A 13,320-nucleotide genomic window follows, 5' to 3' on the forward strand; every position below is an offset into this window, starting at 1 on the left:
ACAATGCTTTACATACCAAGAGAAACTGCAAATATTTCTTCATTTGTATCAAGAAAGTAAGGAATAATGTCCAGCAATGTACTGGACTTGTATAATATTACACATTCTGATTTCAAGGATATAGCCAATATAGTAGGAGACAAATTTACTGATAACTTCCCACTCCACTCCACAAAGTTATCCCTGAAGAGTATTGCAAAACAAAATACATATCTTCACATCTGAACATACACAAAGGTTTTGTTTATGCAAAATGTATGTTAATATATTAAAATGCTAACATATACCCAAAGTAGACATATGTTATCATTCTAATTGTATGATCAAAGAGACAACATGGGCAGACAAAAAAAAATCAAACATCAAAAAGCACAACACAGGCTTGCTATGCACAACAGGCTTGCTATTTTACAGGATCAATTATAAATTCTCCATTGGCAGTACAGTGCCAGGAATCAGAAAATATGTTACATGTTGTTAAAGCACATAAAACCACTACCAGCAATTGTCACCCAGAAATGATTTCCAAGCTAAGTCCCTTGCTAATAGAGGTTGGCAAACTTTAGCACAGTGTTATTAAACTAACTGCCCTTCCCACAGATTGCTGTCTATACTCAAACTGCAAGACTGCATTTATTCCACTGCAGAATCAAAAGGGAATATATTCAAAACAGCCTGAATGACAGCAGTCACAAAAAAGGGAGTGGGAGACAGACAGAGAAGGTTAGAACATGTATCTGTAATAAATGGAAGTTCTGAACAACATCCTGACATTTGAAAGGACACAAAGATAAAGAAATCACAAAATCTAATTATAGCAGAAGCAGGTAGCAAAATCTGTGTACACATATTACAGAAAAAAAAAGTGAAAATTCTAATATATAACAAGTGTACATACCTTCTGCATTTAGGAATTATTCTTCGCTCAACAATCAGCTTCCCTCTCACAGCCCAACCCTTCTCCATCACCCTATTCATGTTAGCACAGTTCAAATCAGGGCTGAACAGTTGTGCAGTACGTAATGCCTCACTCTTACATCTGTCATTTCAATGGCCACTTAAGTTAATTTTTTCATTTAATGTTTATAAAACCTTCATCTAGTTATACTTTGTAATTACTATCCCATATATTCTAACTTTCCATAATATACCTTCTCATCCTATCTTATGTCACATGCTGCAAACACTAATGACAAACTTGTCACAGTCTAAAGCTCCAAAGTGTATGAGAAGACAAAAATAAATTGGACGGCAGCCACTGAGCAAGTTAGTCAAGCCTGCAGCTGGTCCAGAATCTTAAAATAGTGATTTAGTGAAGAAAGAAGCACTTTTAAGCCATTTAAACCCAGCACACAGTCTGAATGTGGCACAGATACAAAAACACAGGATTCAGCCAACAGAAGCAGCATACCTCTCAACTTCTTCGCTAAAGATTTCTGGGCAAATTCAAAAACAATGGGGGAAAACTTGGGACATTATTTTAAAATATTATTGTAGGGTCATAGGTTCATAGGTTCATACTAGGCTATCTGCCCTAGGGCATTTGTAAGTCTAGCTAGAGTGTGTTTGGCTTTCGCCACCCATTTTAAATGTTTTACTATGCCCTTAAAAAAAGTTAAGACGACAAGTTTAACATAAACTTGGGGGGGGGGTGGGAGGTTGGCATAATGGTTAAGGTGTTTACCTTACAAACATTAGGAGCAGGGTTTGATTCCCACATGGGGTAATTGGCTAGGTTGAAAATGACCCACAAGGGCAGTTAGCCTAGTACTAATCTGTGAACCTATAAACATTTTCTGAACAATAAGAATGACATTATAATGTAAGACAATACTGGCTTACTGTAATCCCTAATTATTTACGGAAAATTAAAAACAATTAGGATGGGGTAGGACAAAAATGTGAGGTAAAATCAGGTACTTTTTAAAAGTATGAATAGCAGAGATGGAGAAGAAATGGACCATTAGTTATCTAAAATAATAATGATAAACAAATCTGAGCAGCGATAGTGAATTCACCAATATACAACAGCAGAAAATACAGTTCAGATTTTTTTAAAGATGCTGGTTTAGAAGACATACTTACCAGCTATCTTGCCTGTACTCTTCTAAACTTTAGCAAGGACACCCCCCTTCACTTCTACAAAGTTTACACAAATTACAGTGTCAAGACTGCATCAAGGATTAAGAGAAAACCCCAAAAAGAAGATCAGGAAGTCGCTTTCATGTTTTGTGGCTTTGCCACCTTCCAGGGAACATTTACACCTTTTAATCGGGCAATTAACACCTTCCATACAAAATTGGGGCTGAAACAATAATAAAATGAAAATACCTGATGAGGTGTAAATTGCAGTGCATTCTCAAGTCATGATGTTTTCATCCACTACATAACCGTTTTTTCTTTTCTTGATACAGCTAAGGTGGTTCCTCCTGGGTCCTAGTGCTTGCCCCCCCCCATTCACATTATTTGTACTGTAATGCGTATAGTGCGTATGCTTCCCGATGTCCTGGCTGTGCCAGTAGCAAATCTGTCAGTGTGGTTATAGCAGGATGATAGTTTATTAAGATCTGTTTTGTTTAAGTTGGTGAATAGAGGTGAGGCATAGAGAAGAGTCAATACTAGATGGGAACGGGCAATTGCAGTTTTAGCAAGTGGGGTAAGGAAAGGTTTGATTCTGTAAAGAGAGCCAAGTTTTTTATTAATGGTTTTGATAGTTTGATTGATATGCGCATCAAACTTCATGTTGTTATCAACTATTTATTTATTTATTTTATTTTACATTTGTTAACTGGGAAATTCCAACTGGACCAGGTCCATTTTCAGCGGACACCCGGGGAGAAAAGCTCCAACATCAAGTTATACAAATGCAGTACATTTAGCATAATACACAAAACAGGTTACATCATGTATGCTGAGCATATTAATATAACAAGAATTAATAAAAACACTCCAGGTAAAAGAAGATATAGAACGTGGGTAAAAAGACAATGTCAGTCATACACTGGTAAGAAAAGAAAATATATTGAGTAAGATTCTACAGTTAAAAGTACCCTTTCAGATGACCAAGCCTACATGGGATCAGAGCGCCAGCATGTTATCAGAGAGGAATTTGGAGAGTTAATAGTAGTATGAGTAGGATTATGTGATACAAGGGCAATAACTATGACACCCAGTAGTTTAGTTTGGGCTTATGGGGAGATGATAGTGCATTGTTAGTGGTTATGTTGAAGGATGGCAGGGGGGTGCTGCGTGTGGGGGAGAAGAGAAGCAGCTTAGTTTTGTTGGGTTTTAGGATTAGATGTTGATTGGAGAGCCATTTTTCCACTGTACTGAAGGTATTTTGGGTTAATCTGACTAAAGTAGCTGGTGAGGTGTCAGAACAAATCAAGGTGGAGTCATTTGAATGCAGGTAGCATCTGAGATGACTGAATGAAGGTCGTTGAGAAAGATGGAGAAAAGAAGAGGTCCTAGTATCGAGCCCTCGTGGACTTCTAATGTGATGGGTAGGCGAGATGATAGCTTGTCCTGCCATAGCACTGCCTGTTGCCTGCCCCTGCATGTAGGATTGAAACCACTGGAGTGCATGGTTGTTTAAGGAGAAGGCCTTCAAGGTATTTATAAGCATTTTGTGGTCAACCATGTCAAAAGCTTTGGATAGCTCTAGAAAGAGTGCTGAGGATAGTTTGTTATTATTGCAGTTGTGGTTAATGACGTTCGAGAAAGAGAGGAGGGCACTTGCTCACTAAAGCAATTATATAAGTCAGCACTAAAAAATTAAAAGCACTACACCCTCACAAACTCCCCTTGAGTACCTTGTTTCCCATTGGCCCTTTTTTTTTTTTTCAATTATAAAGGAATTCCCAGTACTATTCTAGCATGTCCAAAGGTCAGTTGTCAATCTCCTCTCCGGTCCAGCTGGTGAATCTGGGAATCTTGAGGCAATGTTACAACTGCCTCATGTACACAGACAACCCTCTCCTCCTCCCAACAAATTCCAACACATGTGAGAGATGCAACCATATAGCCAAACTGGAGGCTAAGCTCTCTCAACTCAGTACTGGCGAAACCTGTCAGGAGGAGAAGGAAACCACATTCACTACAATTCCAGTCTCACATAGACCTATCACGACAGCAAACCAAACACATAAACACAAAAAAACATACTCGGAGGCTCTAAATAAAAATCTGCCTAAGCAGCAGAGACCTCCAAAGCAGACACCCAAGCAACCGCTACCCCAAAACAAAACACGTGCAACACATAGCTCACAAAGCCATTGTGCCGAACAGTCAGAGCCCTTAAGGCTAAACAACACATCTGATACACTTGTAATAGGTGACTCTATCGTCAGGTACACTGACGTCCCGCTCACCAGGCTGAACAAGGAGAAGGTCACGGTGAGCTGCCTGTCGGGCGCTAGGATCCGCCACATAACACAAGCACTCAGGTCACTCCAAGGCAAGTACAAATATGACTCAGTCATTGTCCATGCTGGTGTGAATGACCTGAGACGTACCTCCCTGGACTACATGAAAAGAGACATAGAGGAGCTCTCTGAGCATGTGGCCCAGGCTGGTATGACCCTGAACTTGAGTAGCATCTTACCCTCACCAAGAATGATGCCACAATATGAAGACAAGATGATCAATTTCAACAATTGGCTTAAGTATTGGTGTCATTCAAAGGGGATCCAATGCCTGTCAGTCGGGGATGACATGCTCGACAAGCCACAATGCTTCGCTAGGGACGGCTTGCACCTGTCACCCCTGGGCTTTTGGATATTGGCAAAGGCTCTTGCTAACCCCATAGTGCCTTTTTTAGGCAAGGCTCAAAAGACAAACCCACCTCCATAGGTATCAGAAGGGATAAGAAACTAAGAGTAATGCTACTCAACGCCAGAAGTCTAAACCTCAAGATGCATGCACTCGAAACTCTCCTTAGCATGGAGAACATCGATATCTGTGCAGTAACAGAAACCTGGTTCAAGGCTCCCGAGAACACCCCAGCACTACCAGGTTATACCTCATACCATGCTTTTCGGCCCCAAAACTTGGACCGAACCAGAAAAGGAGGGGGAGTATCAATATTAAATCAAAGATACCCACACCTCCAGGTTGGTGGCACAGCATGAAGCATCAGAGACTATCCATGTGCAACTAACAGTGGGTAAAACTACCTTCCAGTTTATAGCCTGCTACCGACCACCCTCCCAAACCCAGGAACCCCACTCGGCCTTCCTGAGAACACTGGAAAATTTGAAGGTCTCTCCAAACACCATTATATTGGGCGACTTCAACTACCCAAACATAGACTGGGAGCATTACTCTAGCTCCAACACCCTAGCTCAAAGGTTCCTAGAATTTATAAACTCAAATGCTATGGAACAACTTGTTACCACTCCCAAAAGAGGGGAAAACATACTGGACCTGATCATCACCAACATGGGGACTCTGCTCCAGACCAGAAGTGTATCCCTCACTGGTAAGATCAGACCATAAACTAATCTCACTGGATATTCACATCCCGACCCCACCCCCTGCCCAGAAAACCACAGTGAAAAACTTCTCTAAAGCAAATATCACACTCCTCAAAACCGAGGTGGAATCCTTCAAAGCCCCCAGGCCTGTGGAAAATACAGCCCAAACCGCAGAATCCTTTATAAACGCATTCTATGAGCACCTTCAGGAATGCATGGATCATGCAATCCCAAATAAAACCAAGACCCAATCCTCCAAAGGCAGACGTCCTGTCTGGTGGACCCCAGCCATAAACAAACTATACAATAGAAGGAGGAAGCTACTACATGATAGAGCAAAATCCCGAAAAGGGAAGGCATCTCTGATCAGTGTTAGCAAAAAAACTACGGGCACTCATAAAATCGTCTAAGGCCAGCTTCGAGAGAAAAATTGCACAGGACACTAAGGATAATCACAAGGCTTTCTTTAGTTATGTTAGGAACCTGGGTGGGAATTCCCAGATATGCTCAGAATTAGTCCAAAATGACAAAAAATACACCAAACCCACAGACATTGCCAACATCCTAGCTGACAGGTTCAGCGCAAAACCCCCCCCCCCCCACCACCAAAAGGGCAAATATCTATCCCAGCAGAGTGCTGCCCCCCTGACATCTCAGATGCTCAGGTAAGAGCCGCCCTCTCCAAAGCAAAACACACAGCATCAATGGGACCAGACGGTGTCCTGGGCTGCGTCCTACATGAACTCCAAGAAGAGCTAAACCCAAACATAAAACTACTGTTCAATCTCAGCCTTACCACAGGATATGTACCCAAAGATTGGCGTACAGCAACAGTGGTCCCTCTCCACAAAGGTGGTGCCTCAACGGATCCTGGAAACTATCGCTCCATAAGCCTGACTAGCTTGGTCTGCAAAGCTATGGAAAGGATCATCATGGACCTCATAAAAAAAGATATTGCGGACCTACAGACACTGGATCCTACCCAGTTCGGCTTTAAGGGCAGATCCTGCCTCTTAAACCTGGTTGATTTCTTTGAAACAGTCACCAAGGCCATTGAAGAGGGGAAAGTGGTCCACACAGCCTACCTGGACCTCGCAAAAGCCTTCAATACAATACCCCACTCGGGCATTATAGATAAGCTCACCAGCTTAAATATAAACCCCTATGTCACTAGATGGGTTGCAAACTGGCTCAAGGACAGAACCCATATGGTTAGAATTGCTGGAGCCATGTCAGACTCCAAACCAGTTACAAGTGGCGTCCCACAAGGCTCAGTCCTGGGACCTCTCCTGTTCGGTATATATTTCTCGGAGGTACAGGCCAACACGGAAGGACTGTGGCTGACCAAGTTTGCAGATGACTGCAAACTGGGTGCTATAATTGACTCTCCAGCCGACACAAGCATCCTCCAAAAGGGCCTCATAGAAACAGACAACTGGTGCCAGAGCCATGGCCTCAAGCTAAATGCCAAAAAGAGTATAGTCATCCCCTTTGGCAAAAAGAAAGTGCCCACAAATTACTACATAGGTGGTAATCCATTAAGTACAGAAGAAGTAATTAGGGACCTGGGGACCCAAGTTGATAGCAATCTCTCATTTGACAACCACGTGGCCAAAGTGGTTAGAAAAACATTTTATATAGCCCACCTAATCATGAAGGGATTCACATCTCGATCAGGGGAGGTCATCGTGCCTCTCTACTCATCTCTCATCAGGCCCATAATTGAGTACAATGCCCCTTTTGGGATGTACCTTACCAGACACCTGCAGCAACTGGAAAGACTCCAAAAGTACCTCACCAAGAGGATCAAAGGGCTCAAACAGATGCCATATGCTGCCCGGTTAAAGAAACTCCAGCTCTACTCAGTGGCATACCGCCTGCTCAGAGGCGATCTGTGCCTGACGTGTAAAGCCATGCCCAACCCAGAATTAATGGACATGCTGCACCTCAGAAAATCCATATCCCATCGAGCTACGCACTCGAGAGACTTGAACCTCAGCACTAAAATAAATAGGACATGCTGGAGGGACAGATTGATAACCTATAGGCTCCCTTCACTCTGGAATAAAATCCCAGTCCACGTTAGGCAGAGTCCCTCATTGACTCTCTTCAAGAGGAATCTTGATGAGTGGATGGGGGATCGTACGTTTACCCCAGGTATCACTTCTGTGTCACTGTTAGGCAGAGGCACAGTATACTAACCTCGAAAAAGGGCATAGCAAAATTAATTAAAAATGGGTGGCAAAAGCCAAACACACTCTGGCTAGGCTTATAAATGCCCTAGGGCAGATAGCCTAGTATGAACCTATGAACCTATAAGAAGTAGCACTGTGGTGTGGCTTAAAGCCATGCTGAAAGTTGGACAACAGCTTGTTCTGTGTGAGGTATTGCATGAGCTATGTGTACACACTTCTCCGTAATTTTATCTAGAGGTGACAGAATAGCTATGGGCCTAAAGTCTGACAGTTCAGTGGAACTGCCTCTTTATGGAGAGGTATGACATGGGAGATTTTCCATATAGTGGGTACAGTAGTTTCAGATATAGCTCTGTTGATCAAGATTGAGATGGGGTATGCTATGGTGTCAGCAGCCTTTTGCAGATAGTCTGCTGGGAGGAGGTCGGCAGCCAGGGTGGTCGGTCTTAGTTTCTTAAGTAGGGCATGAATACGCTGAGTAGGAACAGGTTGGAAGGTAAAGTATGTTTGAGTACTGGGTGTGGCTGCATTAGAATTAGAGCCATTGGGAGAGATTTGGCTGGCTAGAGACTGGATAGTCTCTGTGAAGAAGCTGTTGAAGTTATAAGCAATGTCTACTGGAGATTTTTGTTGGGAAGCTGAGGGGGGTGAAGTGGCAGTTTGGCCTGGGTGGAGTAGTTTGTTTATTCCTGTCCAGAACTTTTGAGGTTTGTTTTGGTGTTTTTGCAGTAGATGGTAGTAGTAGTAGTAGTTCTTTTTGTCTAAGGTTATGGATTTTTTGGTGTCATTCTTTAGCTGTCTGAATCTTAGTTAATCAAGTGGGGCTTTTGTTTTTCAATAGGTGACCCATGCTTTGTTTCTCAGTGAAATTTTGGTTTTGGTATCTTTAGAAAGCCATAGTGCGTGCAATATTAACTTTGGTTCTAATAGAGCGGCTGGGAGCATAGGAGTTAAGAATAGCAAAGAATTTGGTGTTAAAGTATGCTACTCCTTCATCTAGAGGGAGACGTTTTAGTGCTGTCCAGTTGCATGCCTTAAGTTCATTTTGAAACTTGGTGAGAATAAAATTCTTGTTGTTTCTTAATGTTCTATAGGTGGGTTGGTAGGAGCTGTCTGCTTTGAGATTGATTACATAGGTGAGACAGTGGTCACTTAGGTCATCAGGCAAAGTGCCTGATTTATATGATTGAAGATGGATATTGACGAGTATCCAGTCTAGGGTACTTTCCTTGTTATTGGGTTTTCCTGTCCTGGTGGGGGAGTTTATGATTTGAGTAAATCCATAGAGGTTTATGTGGGTTGTGGAGGTTTCACAAGAGCAAGTGTTCCAGTCAATGTTGAAATCCCCAAGAACAATTGTGTCTTGGGGGGTAGTTATTGGATAACCAATATAAGAAGTCTTCTAAGGTTTCTGTCTTCCTCCCTGGGGGAATGTAGACACAATGTTTACATTTTTGTTTTTATTAATTTGTAGTTTTGAGAGAAGAATTTCAGCATTATTGAACTGGGATGGTTGTTGGGTGTCTATGATGACAGATCGGGTAAAATTGTAAAGTATGACTACCCCACCACCATTTCTGGTGATACGGTCTAGTCGAAACATATTGTACCTTGGTGGCAGAATCTCATGGTCCTTGGCGGCAGGCTTTAGCCACGTTTCTGTTAGGCATAATATATCTGGGGAATGAACAGCTAAGAGGGTATGCAGGTGCTGAGTTTTGTTATTTATGCTCCTAATGTTTAGATGGCAGGCCAGCAGTGAGTTAGGAGGTCTATTTGTTGGAGCTATGCTGGTAGGGAATATAGTAGGGGGATTAGGGTCAACGGGTGGGGGTGGACCAGGGTTTGGGTGGATGCCGCCATCTTTTGTGAGTTTGTAGTGTATCCTGAGTATGAGTTTTAAGATTTTGAATAAAGTTTTGTAATAGTGTCTAGCTTTAGGACTAATGTAACTAGGTCTAGTAAGATGGTAGTATTTAGGGGTTAAGGAGGTAAGCATGAGGGAGGTGAGTAAGGGTGCATTATTATCTGTTGTAGATGGGATGGATGTTTGGGATTTAGGGTAGTGGAAACCTGGGTGACCCTGACATTCGTAGGTGGTTAGGAGATATGGGATGAGTAACCGGGGTAGACGTAGAGGTAATAAGACTATTTTAGGTGATAGCATACCTACTGAATAGGACTTGAAACTTAGGCAAAAGGAATAGTAGAGTTAGAGGACTGGGGGTATCAGGTTGAGGGTGGTGCTGTTGAGTAACAAGTTGTTACTGATTGGTTTAAAAAAGTGGGGTGTGGTCTAATACCAATAAATGTAGCAGCACTGGGGCGGGAGGAATTTGGTGGGGGAGAGCAAGAGGAGCAGGGATGAACCAATAAGTCAGTAGGAGTGGTTAGATGAATACCTTGATTGACTCAAGACACCACACCAGAGGTAAGTTGAATGTATGGGCCTAAAATCTGCACTCTGCACTTTGTTACTTGCACTCAGCACTTTAATTTTACTTATGTTTAACAGGAAAGACAGACCAACAGTATACAATTCTGAGGATTTTTACAAGGGTTACTTGTTCAAATGTCAGACAAGTACTACTTTCAACAGGAATCTATGTCTGAGTGTTAGAAAGCCAGAAAAGTACAAGGTATACCTGTAAAAATTAGGGTCAGGGAGACAAATGTAAGAGTAAGTGTAATTTAGTTACAGGGGAAGGAGGCAAACACTCAAGTAGAAAAGAGCCCTATGGCTGACCAAAATGGTGACTTGCTTAATTGCACAGCACTGTAAGAAAAAGCTTAACAGATGTTTTTATATGTGTAACCTACTCTGATTAATTGCTGGGAGAAACAGTTTTTTTTGTTAGGGACTGTGGTGGCCAATTGCAATCCTGTAGACATAGTTATGCAGGAGCTGCAGTATGCTAGTGTAGGTAAATGTAGAGTTCAGTAAAACGAGGCAAGATGATGTGTGCTGAGTTGCTTACTACAGCAAGGCAAGATGAGGAGTGTGGATGTGTGAGATATCTGAGAGACATCTGTAAATTCACCCCAGGGGTGGCACCTATGTCCCTCGTGGACAGAGCATTCGCTGCTGATCATGGACTCGGTCTGCAAATAACCATCTAATCAAGGTCAATTAGGGAACACAGATAAAACATGGCTAGGATTGTAAAGGCCCCAGGGCCATTAGCCTGTTAACCTTTTATGAACCTATGAACCTAAATAGATACATGCACATACACACATGTATATGTGTGTGTATGTATGTATGTGTAATGTGTGTATGTATATATATATATATATATATATGTGTGTGTATACATGTACATTTGCATATATGTAATGTGTATGTGTGTATGTATATATATATATATATATATATATATCTTTCTATAAATATATATATATATATATATATATATATATCTATATCTATCTATATCTATATCTAGATACATATATATATATATATATATATATATATATATAGGTCTACTTTGATTCTCTGAAAACTCATTTTACTGAATTTTGAAAACACACACCAAATCGCTGAATGCTCAAATCACTGAAAACTCATCTCAGTGAATGTAAGTACTGTTGGGCAAATAAAACGGATATGCCCTTTTCCCCACTGTGGTGCTATCCTGGAGTTAGTATATATAGTTAGAGGTTGTGTAAGTGGCACAGCCCCCCACACTGGGGAGTCTGGGGGGGCATAGCCCCCCACCTACTTTTGGTTTTATATTGTTAGCTTTCAGTGAAATGAGATTTATAAATATAAAAGCTATGTAGGTGGGGGGGCTACGCTACCCCCCCAACTATATATACTAACTCCAGGCTCGCACTACGGTGGGAAAAAAGGCATGTATGTTTTAATTGCCCAGTACTACTTACATTCAGTGAAATGAGTTTTCATTGATTTGAGCTTTCAGCAATTTTTTGAGGGTGAATTGAAATTCAGTGAAATGAGTTTTCAATGAATCAAAGTACACCCATATATATATATATATATATATATATATATATATATATATATCTGTATCTGTACAGGTCTACTTTAAAGGATCAAAATTTCACAACATTGAAACACTGATCTGTGGAAACCAGATGATCGAAGTTGTGAAATATCGAACTTTTGAATGCAGATCACTGTACAATGGGAAATTTACCATTCTCTTTACTGTAGTGCGATCTCATAGTTGGTGTATTTAAGTAGCAGGGGGGTGTGGGGAGTGCAGTGAGGGCTTGCCCCCCTGCAAGAATGTAAAATAAGTTTTCACTTGTTTTTATGGTTTGATATTTTACAACTTCGATCCTCTGGTCTTCGATGTTCAGAGGTTCATTGTTGTGAAATTTTGATCCTTTGAAGAAGATCCATATATACACACACATACATACGAGAAACCCCCCCATACATACGTATATATACACACACACACACACACACACACACACACACACACACACACACACACACACACACACACACACACACACACACACACACACACACCCCTGGAGTTGTCATGTGCTGTCTTTAGTTCATCTAGCCACCAGACAAATTTATATGCTTAATGATTTGCACTTAACTTACATTAGCTATTTCTTTAATGAAAATTCATCAGAAGTGGAAATTGCTTTCTTGATTTGAGGGGAAGTAAGTTTTTATGTCCTCCTCCACAAAAAAAAAAAAAAAAAACAAGTGTTGTAATAGATAGTACACAAAGTTTACTACATACAGTGTGGTAGTCTCTAAAGATATTTGTACATTTTACGTCTTGTGTTAGTTTAAGAAGATTACCAAATTGGTATGAAAATCAGATTCTTGGTGTGAGGGAAAATAGGGGTTATTATTCCCCAAAATCTATTAACAAGTGTGCTTATGGTAGACAAACAGTGACTATCACACACAGTGCTTACTTTCTTTAACTTCCTGTGTTTATGTTAAACAAGATTAACATACTGACATAATTGAAAACAGTTTCCTCTTGCCTTACTCTGAAATGCTTCAAGTCTTAAAAAAACAATCAAAAACAAGAATTCTAAGCATCTGTTACAGAAAATGGAGGGAAAGTAAGGAGGGCAGAGAGTGATGGGGAAAATCTGAAAATCCTGATTGAACTGTTGGGACTACGGAGCCAACATTAGATTCATTTAAGGAATGTAAGTCATGCACTAATTATGCTGAGGCTGATTGTGCAATTTTAAGCAAATAAAGATCGTAAGCTAGTCACCGAAGTTCCCAAGCAATCTCTGCCTCTGCTGCCACAGACATTAAAAACAAAGACTGCACCTTCAGCAGTAACTTTCGACTTGTTCAGAATAATAAGACAAGTGCAGTAGATGGCAGGTCATGAATGTATTTTGCTAGATATTAATATAATTTAATATAATGTGTTTTTGTGGATAATCCTAAAGCTGCCATAGCTGTAGAGGGTTTTCCTGCTTTTAAAATTTTTGCAAGCTGTCCTGTTTTGTCTCCTTCTGCCAGTTATCACAAGTTGTTTGCAGATGAATGCTTTAATATTGCTCAGGAAAGGCCAATACAACAGAAGGAAAGTTGTTTTTGTCTTCCCTCAAAACAAAGAAATGTCTGTTTTATGCATATGAAATAGTGAACTTTCACCCGTATTGATGAATATCCCTAAGGCACACCT

At 40.9% G+C, this 13,320-nt stretch overlaps 1 protein-coding gene across 1 annotated transcript in view; it reads left to right on the forward strand.

Moving 5' to 3' along the window:
* LOC122794553 (migration and invasion inhibitory protein) overlaps positions 1–13,320 on the forward strand; it is an 889,312-nt gene that overhangs the window by 311,096 nt on the left and 564,896 nt on the right. The gene's annotated exons all lie outside the window — the stretch shown is intronic.

The sequence above is a fragment of the Protopterus annectens genome, chromosome 2.part1, assembly GCF_019279795.1.
Source record: "Protopterus annectens isolate FY-2018-M chromosome 2.part1, PAN1.0, whole genome shotgun sequence".
NCBI lineage: Eukaryota > Metazoa > Chordata > Ceratodontiformes > Protopteridae > Protopterus > Protopterus annectens.